This window comes from Doryrhamphus excisus, chromosome 7, assembly GCF_030265055.1.
Source record: "Doryrhamphus excisus isolate RoL2022-K1 chromosome 7, RoL_Dexc_1.0, whole genome shotgun sequence".
NCBI lineage: Eukaryota > Metazoa > Chordata > Actinopteri > Syngnathiformes > Syngnathidae > Doryrhamphus > Doryrhamphus excisus.
Genome location: NC_080472.1, coordinates 10502443 through 10524813, shown reverse-complemented (window position 1 = coordinate 10524813; position 22371 = coordinate 10502443).

Genomic DNA, 22371 nt, shown 5'->3' with positions numbered 1-22371 from the left:
CCGTTAGTGATCGATACGTCACAATACGACAACTTTACTTTCACTTCATTTTGTACCCACACCCCCCACCCCCCATTTATTAGTTTAGGTTCGTAAAATCACAACACTATTTCATTCTTTTCGTAAGATGACAGGATACTGTATTACTATGTCATGATAATGTAGTACTATGTCAGGATACTGTCGTAGTATGTCAGGCTACTGTAGTACAATGTCAGGGTAATGTAGTACTATGTCAGGCTACTGTAGTACTATGTCAAGATACTGTAGTACAATGTCGGGCTACTGTAGTACAATGTCGGGCTACTGTAGTACAATGTCGGGCTACTGTAGTACTATGCCAGGATACTGTAGTACTATGCCAGGATACTGTAGTACTATGCCAGGTTACTGTAGTACTATGCCAGGATACTGTAGTACTATGCCAGGTTACTGTAGTACTATGCCAGGCTACTGTAGTACTATGTCAGGCTACTGTAGTACTATGCCAGGATACTGTAGTACTATGCCAGGATACTGTAGCACTATGCCAGGATACTGTAGCACTATGCCAGGACACTGTAGTACCATGCCAGGCTACTGTAGTACTATGCCAGGATACTGTAGTGCTATGTCAGGCTACTGTAGTACTATGGCAGGATACTCTAGTACAATGTCAAGATAATGTAGTACTATACCAGGCTACTGTAGTACTATGCCAGGTTACTGTAATACTATGCCAGGATACTGCAGTACTATCCCAGGCTACTGTAGTACTATGTCAGAATACTGTAGCACTATGGCAGGGTATTGTAGTACTATGGCAGGATACTGTAGTACAATGTCAGGATAATGTAGTACTATGCCAGGCTACTGTAGTAGTATGTCAGGATACTGTAGTACTATGTCAGGATACTGTAGTAGTATGGCAGGATACTGTCGTACAATGGCAGGATACTGTAGTACAATGTCAGGCCACTGTAGTACTATGCCAGGTTACTGTAGTAGTATGCCAGGATACTGTAGTACTATGCCAGGCTACAGTAGTACTATCAGGTTACTGTAGTACAATGTCAGGCTACTGTAGTACTATGCCAGGCTACTGTAGTACTATGCCAGGCTACTGTAGTATTATGCCAGGCTACTGTAGTACTATGCCAGGCTACTGTAGTACTATGCCAGGATACTGTAGTACTGTCAGGCTACTGTAGTACTATGCCAGGCTACTGCAGTATTATGCCAGGCTACTGTAGTACTATGCCAGGCTACTGTAGTACTATGCCAGGCTACTGTAGTACTATGTCAGGACACTATAGTAAAATGTCAGGATACTGTAGTACTGTCAGCTACTGTCTGCTACCTTGGCATAGGAGGACCAACTAAGCAATGCTTTCCACATTTTGCCATCTCTGACGATGTTGGCATTGAACTGCCAGCTACGTTGGACTTCCAGCTGCTATTGGCGACCTGGACCCAGGACCCAGGACCCGGGACCCAAGGGCGGAATTGGCAGGCACACAAGGAAAGGTCCAACACGAGGGTGTAGGTCGCTACACCAGAAGTCAGACCAATAAGGCAAAGGTATCCAAGAAAAAAAACAGAAAACCAAAACCAAAACCAAAAACCAGGCAAGGCACCAACAAGGAATGCTAGACAGAGACATGGGAATACAACCAACTTGCAGCAAACAGGAGGAACCAGAGGGAATAAATAGGGAGCAGGAAATCAGGTGATGAAGAACACCTGAGTGCAATCAGGCAGGAGGCGGGGCTCCAAGGTGAAGGCGGGGTAGAAGGTGACAGGCATGACACCTTTCTGGATGTTCCTCAGTAGGCTTCTTACTCACAAACATTTAGAATTTAAAAGCAGTATCATAAATAAGCTAATCTTATTTGGAGCTGAAACAAATAAACAAAAACATGCTGATATGCTAATAATAAAGAAAAATAGTCACACAAAAATAATGGCCCATAGTTCCGAAATGTATATCCTTTTACATAACATTTGATGTAATTATCGTTGTAGTTGCACATCAAATCATTTACCATAAAGAAATAAAAACTTATTCCTGTCTGTGATTAAATTGGATTAGTCTGAGTACTGAGTACGTCTGAACACAACGTAACGCAACACAACGTAACATAATGCAATGTAACGTAATGCAACATAACATACCGCAATATAACGTAACGCACCGTATCGCAACATAATGTAACATTATGCAATGTAATGTACGTAATGTATAACATACTGCAACGTGACATAACGCAAGGTTACGCAACATAACATAACACAACATAATGTAACACAACATAACATACCGCAACGTAACGCAACATTGCGCAACACAACATAACATACCGCAACCTAATGTAACATAACGCAAGGTAACACCACATAACGTAATGCAACATACCGCAACATAATGTAACATAACGCAAGGTAACGCCACATAACGTAATGCAATATAATGTAATGCAACGTAACGCAACACAATGTAACGCAACACAACGTAACACAACTCAATATAACATAATGCAATGTAACGTAATGCAACATAACATACAGCAATGCAACGTAACGCAACATTGCGCAACACAACAAAACAGACGGCAACATAACGTAACATAACGCAAGGTAACGCAACATGACGTAACGCAACATGACGTAACGCAACTTAACGTAACGCAACGCAACATAATGCAACGCAACATAACGTAACGCAACACAACATAACGCAACACAACATAACGCAACATAACGTAACGCAACATAACGTAACGCAACATAACGTAACGCAACATAACGTAACGCAACATAACGTAACGCAACAAGTCTATTTAAGGTGGGATGTAAGAGTTTGGCAAGGAAGAAGCTGATTGGCCCCCCTGAGCTGTGACCATTGAACTTAAACATACATACATTTTGTGGATGAATGTCAAAGAAAAAGCCGATTAGACCATTTTGATGTATTTGATCAATTTGATTTGGATTGTGTGTTTTTTGGTTGGTTTGTCTCAAATTCATGCAAAAATGTTGATTTGGTTTGCATCCATTTTGTGTATGAGCTGCACCTTATTGTTATTAATATACTGCATGCATCCAACTGTTATTAATGTTATTTCATTGTCCTGTAACATAGTGTGTGTGTTTGTGTGCATGCGTGCGTGCGTAACATGTTGTGAGTGTGTGTGAAATGAAAGTTAGCGGCGTGTGTGCGTGTGCGCGTGTGTTTGGATGAGCAGCAGGTAGCTGCCACTCCGTAGGGTATGGCTGGGGGTCTGGCTGCCCTCCCCTTAACCCCAGGAGCCCAGCATCCATCAGCAGCCCAGCAGGGGGTAGAAGCCCATCCCCCCTCCTCTGCAGCTCCTCCACCATCTTCTCTCCACTCTTGACCAGGTTCCTGCAGTGGAGTTATGGACATCAATTATTGATTGACTCCCATTTGACAGACAAAAGAGGAAGGAAAAGACAAAGATGAGGCAGAAATATGATTATAACCATCATCATAAATCATATGTACTTCATCCAACTTTCTCAATGGAATGCTATTCCAGTAGAAATCTACATCATGTATGACATAAGGTATAAAACATCAACAAAGCTATTTTAATGGTCCCATTCAGGTGGATGGAGTCACGTGTCAATCAAATGGAAATGCGGAGTCGTCCATACGCATCCTGTTATTCTTGGCTCCGCTATTTGTTGCCATTGATGGAAGACATGTTGGAAGTGGTTCCCAGTGGCTCCGTGTGAGGACGTGATGGATACGGACTGACTGGCGGGATGAAAATAGTGTTCACCTTACTTTGCCTTGATGCCACCTTGATGTCACCTTGATGTCACCTTTCCCTCCACACCAACATGCAACCATCTGCCGCCTCCCTCTGCTCCTCCTCCTCCTCCTCCTCCTCGCTCCGTTCTGCTCATTTCCGGTCATCATAATCTCTTCCATTCCAACCTCTCCACCACCACCACCATGGGCAAGACCAAAGAGCTGACGTCAGGGACAAGATTGTAAAAGAGCGGCCCAGAAGAAGCTTGGTGAGAAAGAGAGCACTGCTGGTTCAATCCTAGATAGGAAGCCCACGCTGACACAGGAGGAGCTGGTTGATGATGTCAATGGAGTTGGGAGCACAGTCGGCAGGAAAAGCATCGGAACTGTAATGGACTGGGATCCTACAGTGGCTGCCCCCCTCGTTGAAGAAGACATACGATGCCTTTTTTATATCTACTTTCCAATGTACTTTTAACTGTACTGTAATAAAGACGTCAGCCAAGCCTACCTGATGATTTGTCCTGGTTCAATATCCTGACTTGACTCTTTACTACCACATCACTACTCTCAGGAGAAGCACAGCATAGAGTCGAGGGGGATCCCTGCTGTGGCGCCCAGGAAAGTCGACTGTATTCGGACAATTGCGCCAAGCTGACGTAACGTAACGCAACACAACGTAACGCAATGCAACACAATGTAACACAACACAATATAACGCAACACACCGTAATGCAACACAACGTAACATAATGCAATGTAATGTAACGTAATGCAACATAACATACCGTAATGTAACGTAACACAACATAACGTAACATTATGCAACGTAATGTACATAATGTAATGTATTTAATAACATACTGCAATGTAACATAACGCAAGGTTACACAACACAACATAACATACCTGTGGTGCCCAGGGAAATCGACTGTATTCGGACAATTGCCCCGAGTTGACGTAACGTAACGCAACACACATAACGCAACGCAACACAACACAACATAACGCAACACAATGTAACGCAACACAATGTAACGCAACACAATGTAACGCAACACAACGTAACGCAACACAATGTAACACAACACAACGTAACATAATGCAATGTAACGTAATGCAACATAACATACCATAACGTAACACACCGTAACGCAACATAACGTAACATTATGCAACGTAATGTACATAATGCAATGTATTTAATAACATACTGCAACGTAACATAACGCAAGGTTACACAACATAACATAACACAACATAATGTAACGCAGCATAACATACTGCAACGCAACGTAACGCAACATTACACAACACAACACAACATAACATACCTGTGGTGCCCAGGGAAGTCGACTGTATTCGGACAATTGCCCCGAGTTGACATAACGTAATGCAACACGCGTAACGCAACACGCGTAACGCAACACAACACAACGCAACGCAACGTAACGCAACGTAACGTAACGCAACATAACGTAACACAACGTAACATAATGCAATGTAACGTAATGCAACATAACATCCCGCATGTAACGTAACACACCGTAACGCAACATAACGTAACATTATGCAACGTAATGTACATAATGCAATGTATTTAGTAACATAACGCAAGGTTACACAACATAACACAACATAATGTAACGCAGCATAACATACTGCAACGCAACGTAACGCGACATTACACAATACGACACAACATAACTTACCTGTGGTGCCCAGGGAAGTCGACTGTATTCGGACAATTGCGCCGAGCTGACGGAGGTCAGGACAACCAGATGATAGAGCAGAGGAGGCCCCCATGCTGTGGCCCAGCAAGGTGCACCGCATTCGGGCACACACTGGAGCAGCCAGTGTCCCTGACGGAGGTCTCTGGCCTCATTGGAGAGTTTTTAAAACAGATAAATGAATGAATGAATGTGACGTGATTTATCGGTATGACATCATAATTCCCTGATCTTTATTGGTCTGATAATTATCATCAATCATCATGCACGTCCGGTCTGATGCTTTCAATGACTCACACCAGGCTTGGGAGAATATATGATGTGGTCACATGACACCAAACTGCAGCTCTTCAACAGAGAAACGGTGAAGATGAGTCCAACACCCATCCTTCCTGAGATGTGTGCCACCACAAGAAACATCTGACCTTCATCTGAGGCTACTAAACCACCATTTGCTTCGGCATCAACCACGGATATGACAGCTGACTTGTGAGGTCATGGATACGCCACTGAAGGAGCAACCTATTGGTCGTCATGATTATTTGTCATGATGTTCCAATCTGTAGATGCCATCAAATCCCTAGTAGGGGGTTGCAGACCACCACAGTGTTTGTGCGTCACACACACGCCTCTAACGACACGCCCAGACCCGCACGGCGCTCTCAAATGGAAGCTGTCCTTTGACACACTCGGGATGTCGCAGGTCATGTTGATACAAGGCTGACCGAAGCATCTACGCAGAGCCTCACATGTGTTTGGCCACTTGAGTTGTTACTTGGAGATGACCTCAGTGGCTGCAGTCCAAGTTCCTGCTGCTCTTCCATTCCCTGTTCTCAAACATCTACATGATTAATGCGTCGCATTTTGCGACAACACGACCACGCCTTATTGGTTAGTAAACCGACGGTGGAGGTCCTGAATCACCTGGACTTTTGGTATTGGGACACAGCAACTTCCAAACTGTCCTCATTGTTGAACGGATACTATTCTGGAAAAAACATTGATGGTCGTCTTCCATTTTTTGCTGTTGTGACAAATATGGCGTCTTTGGTGTGAATTCAATGAAAAAGCTTCCATGGGGAGAAGTAAGCATTTGGAAATGAGCTAGCTTAGCTGACGTAGCGCCATCTGGGGGAAGCCACAGCCTGGGACAGTCACATGACCACCGCCACTAACTGTTTCCTACACGATGAGTTCAAGTACAAAGTACGGGTCGGATTTGAACACACGTCAAGTCTTCTTTTGGCTTCTTCTGCGTCAAACAAGGAGACCATTGATGGAATGATGGACATGTAATATCCAAGTTGAACCAACTGAGAAGTCGAGCAACTGTTTTCTGAGAAGATGAATGTTGTTTGGATCAGTGAGTTGATGGTTAAAAACCACAAACAAATCAGCAACAAAAAGAACATGTCACGGGTGACGAAGGAAATGACAAAAGATTCCCGGTTGAGAGGCGAATGGATCACCAAACTAGCAGTGGATGAATCGGATCATCAAGGAATCATCAAGGAATCATCAAGGAATCATCTAGGAATCATCTAGGGATCATCCAGTCATCGATTAGGAGTTGCGGCTGTGATGATAAGCTCCGTGTTCTCCCGCCGTAAGACAGATCCCAGATGCGTCTCCTGTGGGGCGCATGGAGGTTGGAGGTTGGAGAAGAAGCATTTGGAGTTTGGTGGAAGCTTTGTGTGCCATGACAATGACATTAGGTGAGCACGCTGCAGTCTTCACATTCCTCACAGGACGACCACCAAATGGGCCTGATGCTGAGTGGAGCAGCATGTGTGGCATGCACCACAAAAGCACCCACACCCACACCCACACCCACACTAGAGGTTGTGAGAGGCTTCTACTCACAAGAAAGAACCATCCTAAATAAATCAGATGTTTCTGTGTAAGTACAAGGTCTCCATCAGGGCTCGCCATCCAGTTGTTGTGGACACCACGCCACCATCTGTAGTCTGTAGTCCATAGTCCATAGTCTATAGTCTATAGTCTGTAGTCTATAGTCTGTAGTCTGTAGTCTATAGTCTATAGTCTATAGTCCGTAGTCTGTAGTCTGTAGTCTGTAATCTATAGTCTATAGTCTATAGTCTATAGTCTATAGTCAACAGTCTATAGTCTGCAGTCCATAGTCTGTAGTCAACAACAACAACAATAGTAGTAAGTTCTGGTTCTTTCGCCACCAGTGAAGTGATGTTCCATGTCCCACGAACCAGATTTGGCCACCGAAGACCAGGTCGCCCAGGCACCCGCCCTTGGCTGCCACCCAACACACAATGCACCGACCCCTTATGCTTGCCCCCGTAGGTGGTGGGTCTACGAGGCGGAGATCCCGTGTGGCTTCTTCAGGCTGGACCCGGCCGGGCCCCACGGGTGAAGGCCCGACCAGCAGGCGCTCGCCTGCGAGCCCCTCCCCCGGGCCTGGCTCCAGGGTGAGGCCCCCGTATCCCACATCTGGGCGAGGTATAGTTCCTCCTCTTGCATTTGTTCATATGGGTCTTCTGAATCACTCTTGGTCTGTCCCGTCACCTCGGACCTGTTTGCCTTGGGAGACCCTACCAGGGGCATATAGCCCCAGACAACATAGCTCCTCGGATCACTCGGGCAATCAAACCCCTCCACCACGATAAGGTGGTGATTCACGGATTAATAATAATAATAATAATAATGGGTGGAAATCCATAAAAACAAGATGAAGACAGAAAGGTCGGGTTCGGGAAGGGCAGACATTCCATTTTGTGGACAATTTAAAAGGATTGAAAACGCTGTGATGACTTCACCACATGTGGTACTCGGGGGTTCTAGCTGGACCTCAGAACCAATCAATGCTCGTCATGCCAGGGGGGCGCTGAGGTGAACCCGAGACATGTCTGACGAGCTGCCGGTTGATGAGAGCCGGAGGAGCGTCATCAAAGGGGAGGGGCGGCACTCAACGCTAATTGAATATTTCTCATCATGAACTGGTACTCTTACTGGTAACCTTAAAGGATCATTTAGCGCTTTCAGTCGTCAATTATCTACATTTGGAATTATTTTCTGCATACAAATATCATTGCATAACTCTAAAAATATGTTTTGTGTTCATAATTTTGAGAAACTAGCAAAGAACTACAGAGTCAACCGCTGATGACATCACAGTCAGCGGGCGGAGCTGACCTTTTGCTTCCTGCCTCCATGTATTAACGAGCTACCAGGATGTCAACAAGGATGTTTTGTACGTCTGCTAACCGGAAAATGTACTCAAACGGAATATTTAACATGAAGTGAAAAGCACGCTAACTGGGGCGTACGCTAACTGGGGCGTACGCTAACCAAGCGTCGTCATGATGTCTTACAGATGTTGCAACACCGTCAGATGTTGACTGATTTCCAGGGCCGTAGGGTCCTATAATTAGACGTCAGCCAGCGAGGAATGCTCTGCGTGTAAGAGGGCTGTCAGGATGGTCCAGGAGTTATCCCGATGGAGAAGCGACTTTAGTGGGAAAGACCAGGCTGTCAATCGGAGTTGCTATCTGGTCTTCTCTGTGGGTGGTGACAGAAAAGGTTACTTCTATCTGACAAGAGCTGATAACACGGACAAACCAGGGACACCCTCAACGTCCATCTGGGTGGATTGAGTGCAAAAGGACAGGTGTCCAACATGGGGGCCGCCGCCTCGACGCTGTAAGGCACGGAATCTGATTTCAGCTGGTTTCGGTCCGGCCCTGGTAACTGGTAACGGTTGTCCTTATCCTGGAGATAACTTGATGTTTAAGAATGAAAGCATCCGTTTTCACCCGGCCTGTCCTATCAGTCCTCGTTGGGACAGTCAACTCACTTGACCTTCTCAGAACCTTCTCACTCTCTTCTCTTTTGGGAACTATTCCATGTTATCAGGATACTGAAATAGCGAGCCGGGTTTCCAGCTTGGTGGGTCTGGACACATTCCTCTCGGACCTTCTCCATGAGCTGATGTTTGGGAAATTGGGTTCCAACAGAATTACACCCTTGGCATCGGCCCAAACTAAGGACCCTCAGCATTGGTGTCCATGCAGAGTAAGCTAACTAGCAACCAGGTGGACAAGAGACCGCAGGCCTAGCGACTCAACAGGGAATTTGAGTAATTAGTAAATAGTTGGATCCACCCGTCAACCCATCTACCCATCAACCCACGACCCATCTACCTATCTACCCATCTACCATCTACCCTTCTACTCATCTCCTCATCTACCATCTACTCATCTCCTCATCTACCCATCTACTCATCTACCCATCACCCATCTACCCATCTACTCATCTACCCATCTACCCATCTACCCATCAACCCATCTACTCATCTACCCATCAACCCATCTACCCATCAACCATCTACTCATCCACCCATCACCCCATCAACCATCTACTCATCCACCCATCACCCATCGTCCCCATCACCCCATCAACCATCTACTCATCTACCCATCTACCAATCTACCATCACCCATCTACCCATATACCCATCACCCCTCACCCATCACCCCATCAACCCAGGACCCATCTACTCATCTACCCATCTACTCATCTACCATCTACTCATCTACCCATCACTTCATCTACCCATCACCCATCTACTCATCTACCATCACCCATCTACTCATCTACCCATTTACCCATCTACCCATCACCCCATCAACAATCTACTGATCCACCCATCACCCATCTACCCATCAACCCATCAACCCATCTACCCATCTACCCATCTACCATCTACCCTTCTACTCATCTCCTCATCTACCATCTACTCATCTACTCATCTCATCTACCCATCTACTCATCTACCCATCTACTCATCTACCCATCACCCATCTACTCATCTACCCATCTACCCATCACCCATCTACTCATCTACCCATTTACCCATCTACCCATCTACTCATCCACCCATCACCCATCTACCCATCACCCCATCAACCATGTACTCATCCACCCATCACCCATCGTCCCCATCACCCCATCAACCATCGACTCATCCACCCATCAACCCATCTACTCATCTACCCATCTACCAATCTACCATCACCCATCTACCCATATACCCATATACCCATATACCCATCACCCCTCACCCATCACCCCATCAACCCAGGACCCATCTACTCATCTACCCATCTACTCATCTACCATCTACTCATCTACCCATCACCTCATCTACCCATTACCCATCTACTCATCTACCATCACCCATCTACTCATCTACCCATTTACCCATCTACCCATCACCCCATCACCCCATCTACTCATCCACCCATCACCCATCCACCCATCACCCCATCAACAATCTACTCATCCACCCATCACCCATCTACCCATCAACCCATCTACCCATCTACCAATCTACCATCACCCATCTACCCATCTACCCATCTACCCATCTACCCATATACCCATCACCCATCACCCCATCAACCCAGGACCCATCTACTCATCTACCCATCTACTCATCTACCATCTACTCATCTACCCATCACCCATCTACTCATCTACCCATCACACATCTACTCATCTACCCATCTACCCATCTACTGATCTACCCATCACCCCTCACCCATCACCCCATCAACCCAGGACCCATCTACTCATCTACCCATCTACTCATCTACCCATCTACTCATCTACCCATCTACTCATCTACCCATCACCCATCTACTTATCTACCCATCTACTCATCTACCCATCACCCATCTACTCATCACCCATCTACTCATCTCATCTCCTCATCTACCCATCTACTCATCTCCTCATCTACCCATCTACCCATCTACCCATCTACCCATCTACCCATCTCCTCATCTCCTCATCTCCTCATCTACTCTTCTACTCTTCTACCCATCACCCATCACCCATCTACCCGTCTACTCATCTCTTCACCTACTCGTCTACTCATCTCCTCATCTACCCATCACCCATCAACAGGTGAATAATTAGAAATGTTTAGAATGAATTTGGATGAAATTTTCAGGACTTTTCACAAATGGGATTTGGAAAAACGGATTACCTGTTGGGGGTGATCCAGAACCTCGTTTGGATCCAGGAAAGGATTCATAAACATTGGGATGGGACCATTTTCCTCAGTTAACGCCACAAAAAATGGTCCCACTTGGGAAAGGGAGGGAAGGGTAGAGCGACTTCATGTCCTAAATCCTGACGAGCTTGGTTGTACTTCCTCAAATTCTGCTTTAAGGTCAATTGTCACTTCCAAACAGGCTGGAGTGACTGTATACATATACACCCTGTATACATATACGTAGTATGTGTATGTGTAGTATGTGTAGTATGTACGTATGTGTAGTGACGTCCTGGTAAGGTTGTAAGGATGTATCTTCTGGTTGATCCTCCATATTGTCTCCTCCTCAAAAACCGTCTGATCCATGCCACCGTGCCCCTCTTTGTTTACCCTTTTTCATTTAGGTTCCAGAACTTGGCTTCCTGCAAATTGGAGACATGCACCACATCTGGACCGAATTACCACAGGACAAGTTTCCAACAGGTTGTATGAAATATGCAAAAGACTGATCCAAAATGTAGGATGAACCATTATTATTGATTATTTACTCTATTATCATTGATCGTGCTATGATAACACATTATACTGTATTTTAATCACATTACCAGTATACAGTATACAGTACTTCTCCCCCAAACACAACAAAACACAATGGTCATTCTTTGTAGGTTCACCTGAAGAGGACAACTAAAGGAATAATCCCATTGGGATGGAAGGATTCCGAGGACAGGAGGAAGCCGTGGTCTCACCTCTCCCGTCTTTCCCAATCAATGCGTTCTTATTCTTGGTGAAAAGTGACTTTTCTCCCAGCGTGTGTGTATGTTGGGGGTGGGATGGCTTGATTCATCTGATGTGACGCGAGGTGGCTCTCTGACAGGAGCTGTCGCTGAAATAGCAGGGGGGTCCTTATCAATCAACCCCCTGGCCGCCAATCAAATCCCCCTACAACGCCAACCCAGGGCCTGTAATCTACACAGCTGTCAACTCTCTCTCTCTCAATCTGCAAGCAAAATGACACGCTAATCACTCCGCACCCCCACCCCCCCTCCCGTTAAGGATCTTTGACTCATTGGCAACACGGTTCCTGTGAAATACAGTACCTATGTATACTGTATATACTCCATAAATAATAAGTACCAACATATCACCATTAGCATTTGTATTGAGGGACAAACTGCTTTATGACTTACTTCTTTTCAGTCTTCCCAAAAGCCATATATAATATATGGCTAGTATATAATATAGTATATATGTATAATATCGTATATAATACGTCTATTCTCGTCCTCGACAGCCCGTGTAAACATACCAAAGACAGCGTCCCGCACACGCCGCTCAAGCCCGTTGGAAACGTTGAATAATCCGACTCATACCCAGCCAAATACTACAAATGTAATATAGTAATAGTATGTGGTATAGTAATAGTATTCCCACACTGATGTCCAACCGAGTACTTCCATAAGCGGCACAAATGTCAATCTAACTTCTTTGTTGGGACCAAGTTTTTTTTTTTTTTATCCCTGGCGTACACCAATCCCTCGTTTATCACTGTGATCAGTGAATTTCCGTGAAATAGGAGTCCTTACTTCTAAAGTATAGTAGTATATTGAATTTATACATTCTGAATGACTTGTATATTCAAGGTTAATAAATTGAATATTTTCGGAGTTAGGGCATAGAAAACCTGTAAATATTTTCTATACATTATTAGAGCACCGTAGCCATGAAATGACGGGCCCCCAAACACCCCTATTATTAATTGTTTACACCACATTGCAACTTTGATGCTGCAGGCACTCGAGTTGGACGCTATCTAGCAAGTTAACGAGTTAGCTTCCACTTCATTCCTTTGAAAGTTAGGAAGCCAAAAACGTACCACTTCCACAACTTCTTTTCACTCTGTCATGTCATGTTGGTCATGACTTCAGGCAGCATTAAGGTAAAGTAATGTAAGGTAATGTCTCAACGTTTGACGTCATTACTGCCGCCTCATGACCAGAATAGTACACCAATTGTATTTCAATATATTTGAAATCAACATGATTTATTATGCAATATCGTTTTGAAAAAAACATGACTGCAAATTGGAGACATGCACCACGTCTGGACCGAATTACCACAGGACAAGTTTCCAACAGGTTGTATGAAATATCGGTTGAAAGTTAGGAAGCCAAAAACTTACCACTTTCACAACTTCTTTTCACTCTGTCACGTCATGTCGGTCATGCCATGGCTGACTTCAGGCAGCGTTAAAGGTAAGGTAATGTAAGGTAATGTAAGGTAATGTCTCAACGTTTGACGTCACTTGTATTTCAATATGATTTATTATGTAATATCTTTTTGAAAAAAAACGTACAAAGTCAAAAACGTACCACTTCCACAACTACTTTTCACTCTGTCATGTCATATCTGTCATGCCATGGCTGACTTCAGGCAGCGTTAAGGTAAGGTAATATAAGGTAATGTCTCAACATTTGACGTCATTACCGCAGAGGCAAAGTCCAACAGGCATTACATTCCAAAATACAGGCAGACAAGTCTTTATTCTACAGGAGGGGTCCTAAAATGTGATTGTCCCAGCAACAGTAAAGGCTACCTGAGGCAACCCCCCAGCACACGGCCGCCATTCAGGGAGAAATGCATGTCTTTGTTTCCCAGTAGCAGAATGAATATGTAAGGAAAATCTCATAAAGGGGGCTGAAAGACCCCCGACTGAGGCAGCTTTGGGCTTGCCTCTCGCCGCAACACACACACACACACACACACACACACACACACACACACACACACACATACACATACACACACACACACACACACACACACACTTTAAGGAAAAGACAAGCAGCACTCAATCAAGGGTCTGTAAGGGAAATAGTTGTTAACTGATCAATCACTTGTAGGATGGGAATCACAGAGGACCAATCCATCTATTAGTAATGTCACTGCTTCACCTGACACACACAGACCCCCCCCCCCCCCCCCCCCACACACACACACACTAATCATGAGTGACTGAGAGAAAAATAAATCATGCTGTTTTGTGGTGGAATTATAGCTAAATGAACTAAATATCAACATAAGGCATTCATAAAACATTATTATGACATGTAATATGCCACACTGGTCACCAGGTGTCACTAATGTCACCGTCACATTCGGTGAGACACACAAGCACCAGGCTTGATCAGCTTTTATTGCCGGTTCGAATGATGTCGCAATTATGGCCAACACAAGTAACGGCTGCGGCCTGAACCCACATCAAGTTCCTGTGTGCCCCCCCCAGAGAAAGTCTATTAGATTGGTACTATTTGGTAGACGCTCCAGGCAACGGGTTCAGACCAATCAAAATAAGCACCTCAGTTACGTGCCTTGCTCAAGAGCACCTCAGCTGTGAGCAGGGGACAGGGTGTTGGGGGTGTTTGGGGGGGGGGGGGGCATTCTTAACTACTTGGCAACGTAACCACAGGGGGCAGGCCCCCATTGCCAAGATGAATGAGACACTAATGATGGATTAATACCAATTAACAATGGAGTCAACATTTTTATTTTAGCAAACATTTTCATCCCAAAGCAGGTCCTGGCCAAGGATGGGAATGGGAAATGGGAAATGGGAAATGGGAAAACACTCCATCATTTGGTTGAAACCAACGTTTGCTTACTGAAGCCTTTGGTTGTTTTGGATCCTATTATTTTACACACTGTATAGACCAGGGGTATCCAAGGTGCGGCCCAAGGGCCATTTGCTATCCGTGGTTGTTTTGTTATTGGCCCCCCAGCAGTGATTTTACAAGGATAAAGTCCAAATACGAGAGGAAAAAAGTAGGAATCTCACAGGGAAAAAGGATGTTGTTTTAGTAGCATAAAGTTGAAATAAAAGGGAAAAAAGGCATATAAGAAACAAACAAAACTAAATAAAGTCATAATTTATATTTCTAATTATACGTCAATACATTGGCTACTAAATCCTGATATTGTGAAAAGAAAGTTATGTAAAAAGAAAGTTGAAATATTTGGAAAGGAAATAAAAAAGGGAAAAAGCACTGAGTGAAGTTCATACTACTAAGACCTTTTCACCTCCAGTATATCAAAGCTGACATGGACTGTTCTTCCAAAGTACTCTATAGAACCTCCTAGTATATCTTTACATTGCATCCTACCTTTTCCAATATGTGGGCTCTCTGGGAAAAGTTGGGATGCTTGCATAGATGTTGTCTCACCATGTTGGCATGCAATAATAAAAATAAAGAACGTATCGTGTGAAGCTGTGACATCCATCCATTTATCCATCAATCCATCAATCCATCCATCCATCCATTTATCCATCAATGCATCCATCCATCCATTTATCCATCAATCCATCCATCCATTTATCCATCCACCACCCACCCACCCATCCATCCATCCATCCATTTATCCATCCACCCACCCATCCATCCATTTATCCATCCATTTATTTATCCATCAATCCATCCATTTATCCATCCATTTATCCATCCATCCATTTATCCATCCACCCACCCATCAATTTATCCATCCATTCATCCATTCATCCATTCATCCATCCATCCATCCATACATTTATCCATCCATCCATCTACCCACCCATCAATCCATTTATCCATCCATCCATCCATACATACATTTATCCATCCATCCATCCATCCACCCATCCATCCATCCATCCATCCATTTATCCATCCATCAATCCACCCATCCATTTATCTATCCACCCACCCATGCATTCATCCATCCATTTATCCATCCATCAATCCACCCATCCATTTATCTATCCACCCACCCATCCATTTATCCATCCATCCAGCCATCCATTCATCCACCATTTATCCATCCATCCATCCATCCATCCATCTACCCATCCATCAGTCCATTTATCCATCCATCCATCCATACATACATACATTTATCCATCCATCCATCCATCCATTTATCCATCCATCCATCTACCATCCATCAATCCATTTATCCAACCACCCATCCATTTATTCATCCACCCATCCATCCATCCATACATTTATCCATCCATCCATCCATCTATCCATCCATCTACCCATCCATCAATCCATTTATCCATCTACCCATCCATCAATCCATTTATCCATCCATCCACCATTTATCCATCCATCCATCCATCTACCCATCCATCAGTCCATTTATCCATCCATTTATCCAATTATCCATCCATCCATCCATACATGTATCCATCCATCCATCCATCCATCTACCATCCATCAATCCATCCACCCATCCATCCATCCATACATTTATCCATCCATCCATCAATCCATTTATCCATCTACCCATCATCAATCCATTTATCCATCCACCCATCCATCAATCCATTTATCCATCCATCCATTTATCCATCCACCCACCCATCCATCCATCAATCCATTTATCCATCCACCCATCCATCCATTCATCCATCCAGCCATCCATTCATCCATCCACCCATCCATCCATCCATCAATCCACCCATCTGTCCATCCATCCATCCATGTGGATGTCTGGTCCCACTACCAGGGTTGACATCATCCAAGACTTTCAGGGTTGTGATGATGATGTTGATGAGGTGTGAATACGCCAAACATGACCCAAACCTACTGGACACGTTTGTCCTTCAACACAAAATCTCTCAGCCATTTCTCTCTCTTGTCTGACTTTGGTTGACCAAGGCACTAGTAGATGTAGAGTACAGTAGATGTAGAGTACAGTAGACGTAGAGTACAATAGATAGAAAGTACAGCAGATGTAGAGTACAGTAGATAGAAAGTACAGCAGATGTAGAGTACAGTAGATAGAAAGTACAGCAGATGTAGAGTACAGTAGACGTAGAGTACAATAGATAGAAAGTACAGCAGATGTAGAGTACAGTAGATAGAAAGTACAGCAGATGTAGAGTACAGTAGACGTAGAGTACAATAGATAGAAAGTACAGCAGATGTAGAGTACAGTAGATAGAAAGTACAGCAGATGTAGAGTACAGTAGATGTAGAGTACAGTAGATAGAAAGTACAGCAGATGTAGAGTACAGTAGATGTAGAGTACAGTAGATAGAAAGTACAGTAGATGTAGAGTACAGTAGATAGAAAGTACAGCAGATGTAGAGTACAGTAGATGTAGAGTACAGCAGATGTAGAGTACAGTAGACGTAGAGTACAATAGATAGAAAGTACAGCAGATGTAGAGTACAGTAGATAGAAAGTACAGTAGATAGAAAGTACAGTAGATGTCTTTATTCATCTTTGTGGCAATGCCAGAGGAAAAGATTTGGAAGTTGTTTCTTGTTCTTCAAAGAGCCGAGGATCTTCTTGTGTCCTGACGGATCCTCCGGGTCTACCGCTCATTTTTTTGGTCCATAAGCTGGAGGTCCAACTCAGCACAAATGGTGCTACAGTAGAACAGAGACGGTTGTGGCCTTTGCCATGAAGAGATCATGACAGCATCAGCATCTCACAGAAAATCACATTGAATCCACGTTTTGGCTTTTGAAGGCTGGGGTCTCAGACTTTTGGTCTTTAATGAGACCCTCCTCCAAGGGTCTTTTAAAGCTCGACTTAGAACCTCAGTAAAGGCCAGGTCACAACCGGTGGTACAGGTTCCTACGTAACCCCCCCAAGGGTACGTGGGACATGTTGGTAGACCAGCCATAGAGGTTCTTTGTCATGTCAGCTCTACGGCCGCTTTGGTTTTTCCAGGTCGCAAGACCAACTTTCTCGCCATGGCTATATCGGCATCTCATTGGCCAAACATTGCGTCACTGACGGTCTCAGCGCAATAAATGGATCTCCAATAAATGGATCTCCAATAAATGGATGGCTAAACAAGACAGTCAAGCTATAAAATAAGCAGATTTTTGACATTCAGTGACACAAAAGGCCAGGAAGGCATGCAGGCTGGCAGGGAGCAGAGATGGGGGTGGTTGGGGTGTGTGTGTGTGTGTGTGGGGGGGGGGGGGGGGGTCAGCTGGGAAATGGCTGTATTGTTATTCGTGGAGGCAGACACTCAGGTCTGTCTTTGGAGTGCCGTTGTGGGATCCACCATCAGGTAGTTGTGAACTGCGGCTACTTGTTAAGATGAGGGTCTAGTACACAATGAAGCGGCCCGGCTTACAATGACTTCAAATAGGTTTCAAGGTAGGTTCCCTCCACAATGGGCCAGCCTGGGCCCATCAAGGCAGACGTGCGTATTGAGTGTGTATTGGTCATGGCCCGCTTCACAAAGCACCAATAACAAGTGCGTGTCATTCTGACACTTCAAGGAGGATGCCTACGAGCAGATGAGGGCTGCCGGAGCAATACTGTTGGGATCAAATGGAGGTCTGGAAAGACCAGGCCGAGCTTCCAGTTACAGCAGGGGTGACCGCGCTTCCTTTTTCCTTTTTCCGACTTCTTCTTCTCCTCACTGGGACTCCAATTAGAGAATGTTTCGTAGGGAAAACTTACCCATGTGACCATCTGACGGCCATTTGTTGATTCATCACACCAAGGTTCATCTTCTAAACCAGGGGTCTCAAACTCAATTTACCTGGGGGCCACTGGAGCTAGGGTCTGGGTGAGACTGGGCCGCATCAGGTTTTCAAAAAAAAACAAAAAAACGCATTTATTAAAAACAGAAAAATGAATAAACTTTGCTTTGGTTCCGATTTTCTACAATAAAAGCTCTGATAAAACATTCCACTGTTCTCAAAGATCTTACTTTTTATTTTTCTGCACAAAATAAGATGAAAAATAAATAAACAAATCAAGAATAAAGAAAATCAATCAATCAGTAATAAATAAATAAATATAATAATAATAATAATAAAAGGGCAAATAATAAAAAGTTAAGAAAGCACATATAGTTGGTGGGTAGACAAATTATTTTTTTCAGATTAAAATGAACAAAGCATTATTAGAGCCCTGTAGACATGACAAAACACGACTATAGTCACATTTATACTCTTTTTATTTACAACATATTGCGCAACTGCAGGGTCTTGAGACACATGCTAACTCGCAAACTAGAGAGCTAGCGACCTAAACGGTAGCCTTCAAGTTATTTCCTTTAAACTTAAATAGCCAAAAACTTACCACTTCCACACGGATAGGGAGGATAACTATTAACAGTTATTTAACCTTTAACATGAACATGAATCAAACGTAATAATTTTTTCTGGGTACATGATACCATACAGCATCCATATCAAACTTGCGCGAGCCGCACTAACATTAAACTTTCATATCAATGCCCTTTTATTATTATTATTATTATTAAATTTATTTATTACTGATTAATTGATTTTCTTTATTCTTGATTTGTTTATTTATTTTTCATCTTATTTTGTGTAGAAAAATAAAAAGTAAGATATTTGAGAACAGTGGAATGTTTTACCAGAGCTTTTATTGTAGAAAATTGGAACCAAAGTGAAGTTTTTAAAAAAAATTTGTTTTTAATAAATGCCTTTTTTTTTTTTTTTGAAAACCTGATGCGGCCCAGTCTCACCCAGACCCGAGTTCCAGTGGCCCCCAAGTAAATTGAGTTTGAGACCCCTGCTATACAGCCTATATAGCTGATAGACACACTGATATCAACCCCCTCAACTGAAGCTCTTCCCCCCTAATGCCCCTCTACCTGCCCACACGTACAACCAAAACTTTAAATTATTATTATTTATTCTTTATTATTTATTCTTAATTATTTAAATTATTGTACAAATTACTCTTTACGCTGTACATTGTTCATATTTGATGTCATCTATTTATTCTCCACATTATTATTATACGGGAGCCATCTCTCCATCTATGTTTTGACCTCCATGAATCAGAAAACGTTGAACGACTCGTTAGCGGCCTCTTGTGGCAGTGCGTGGTACGTGCAGGCAAAATAAACCAGCTCCATTGCCATGGTGATAATCACCATAATAAGAATCAAAATGTATTGTATTTATATAGCACGTCACGTTCTTTAAGTTGCGTGGACTTGCATTTGTTGATATTGATGAGTTATCATAGCAACACAAACACAAAGGTTTTATTTGCGAAGACATCAATACGTGCTTTAATATGCAGACTAGTTTATTTAGAGTGCTATTAAATGCTTCATCTTTACCTTCTGACCCCCACAACGTCATGGCGTTCCCGACAAAATGATGAAAGGGACGAGCAATCAACATGCGAGTGACTTTAATGATTTGGGAGGATAAACATAGAAGGAGTGGAAATAACACCAGTGCTTATTGGGCCTGCTCGTTAGCATAGCAATAAGCATGCTAATTAGCATACTTGGTAGATCATGTCTGCAGCTTCAGGGAAGACAGCAGTGACTAACTTTTCCCCAAATATTTTATTCATTATTCAAAAATTCAAACATCTAGTAGTATATGAGAACAATAAACAATTAAGTATGCAGTAATCAATAAAAAAGATATACATTAACTGTACACGTCATCAGTTGCGTTTTTGGCCCACATGTGATCTGTAACTGCCTTTTTCATCTCGGTTTGAACACAACAATTAAAATCTTTTCAAACGCCACCGATTAAGGCCTCGTTTATATTTAAATATGATATGTATCTGATCTCCGCAGTCAGGCTTTAACACCGGAAGTCAATAGAAGGGAAACCCAGATAAGCAGAAGGACAAAGCAAAGCACGTAGACACAACAGGCAAAAGAGGAAACGGTACCAAAATAAGAGCATCAAACCGGAACTAGCATATAAAAGCGAAACAGCCACTCTGAGCACACGGAGCAGCACATTCACGCTTGTTTTTTGTTCCATTTTTACAAAATGTCAAAAAAGCCGCACTTTGGACCCCCTCGATGTCAGGAAGACCAAGATGACTCAAGCAGGCACATCGCATTGATATAATAATACTCGTGTTTGGGACGATAATGCTATATTAGACATGGGAAGTTATTGCGTGGACGCCATCAAATCAAATGGCGCTTTTATTGACGACGTCATTTGCCAATATTAAAAATGATTCATGAAAATGTCAATTCTTAAAAATAAGCTTTTTGTTCGTGTCCACGGTAGCGTCCAGCGGTGCCCAAATTGGGTCTAATTGTTGTTTATTGTAAAAATGTGTCAGCTACAACCGAAAGCTAAGGATTGAATGGCTTCACAAGCAAACACGTCCACGCGTGTCTGCAGGGTGAGGCCGTGCTAACGTGGAATGAATAGCTTGTAAGACATTCCGCCATAAAACACTTCCAGCCGGTAGCCGTCAGGTGTCACATTATTTATCTACCTGCCAGGACCTTTCCACGTCCGCCATGCACATGCGCACGGGGGCGTGGCGAGACAACATGCTATGCTAACCAGTGAACAAGCACTTTTATACTTTACTCTTTTGAACTATTTGGAATGGGGAAATCTACAGTGGATACCTGACATATACTTTATTTTTAATACTTCATCGTTTAATATTCCCACACATGCCATAGTCAACTGCATTTTACTGCTTATTTTCATACGGTTATCCACATTTCACTGAAATCACCTTAAAGTTGTACACATGAAGCAGCACTGCCCCCTGCTGGTGGAACCTGGTGGCACACTCAATTTGACAAAGGAGGCTTCACATTTTTTGTTTGTTTGCACATTTTTCCTTTTTCATCGTTATCATGCCTATGGAGGAACTTACCCACCGCACGCTCCAAGCCCGCTGATGTCAACCGGGTAACAACCGGTCCCTTGTTCCGTGTGGGCATGGAAACCCAAACCCAGCTCATCCGGCTGGAAGTCCCGCTCATGGTTCCCTCCTGGCAAATATCCTCCATATTTCCCGATGGGCCCTCTGGGCTTCTTGGCGGTTTCCCAAACGCCAACACTGGGTGGTTGAACTTTGGAT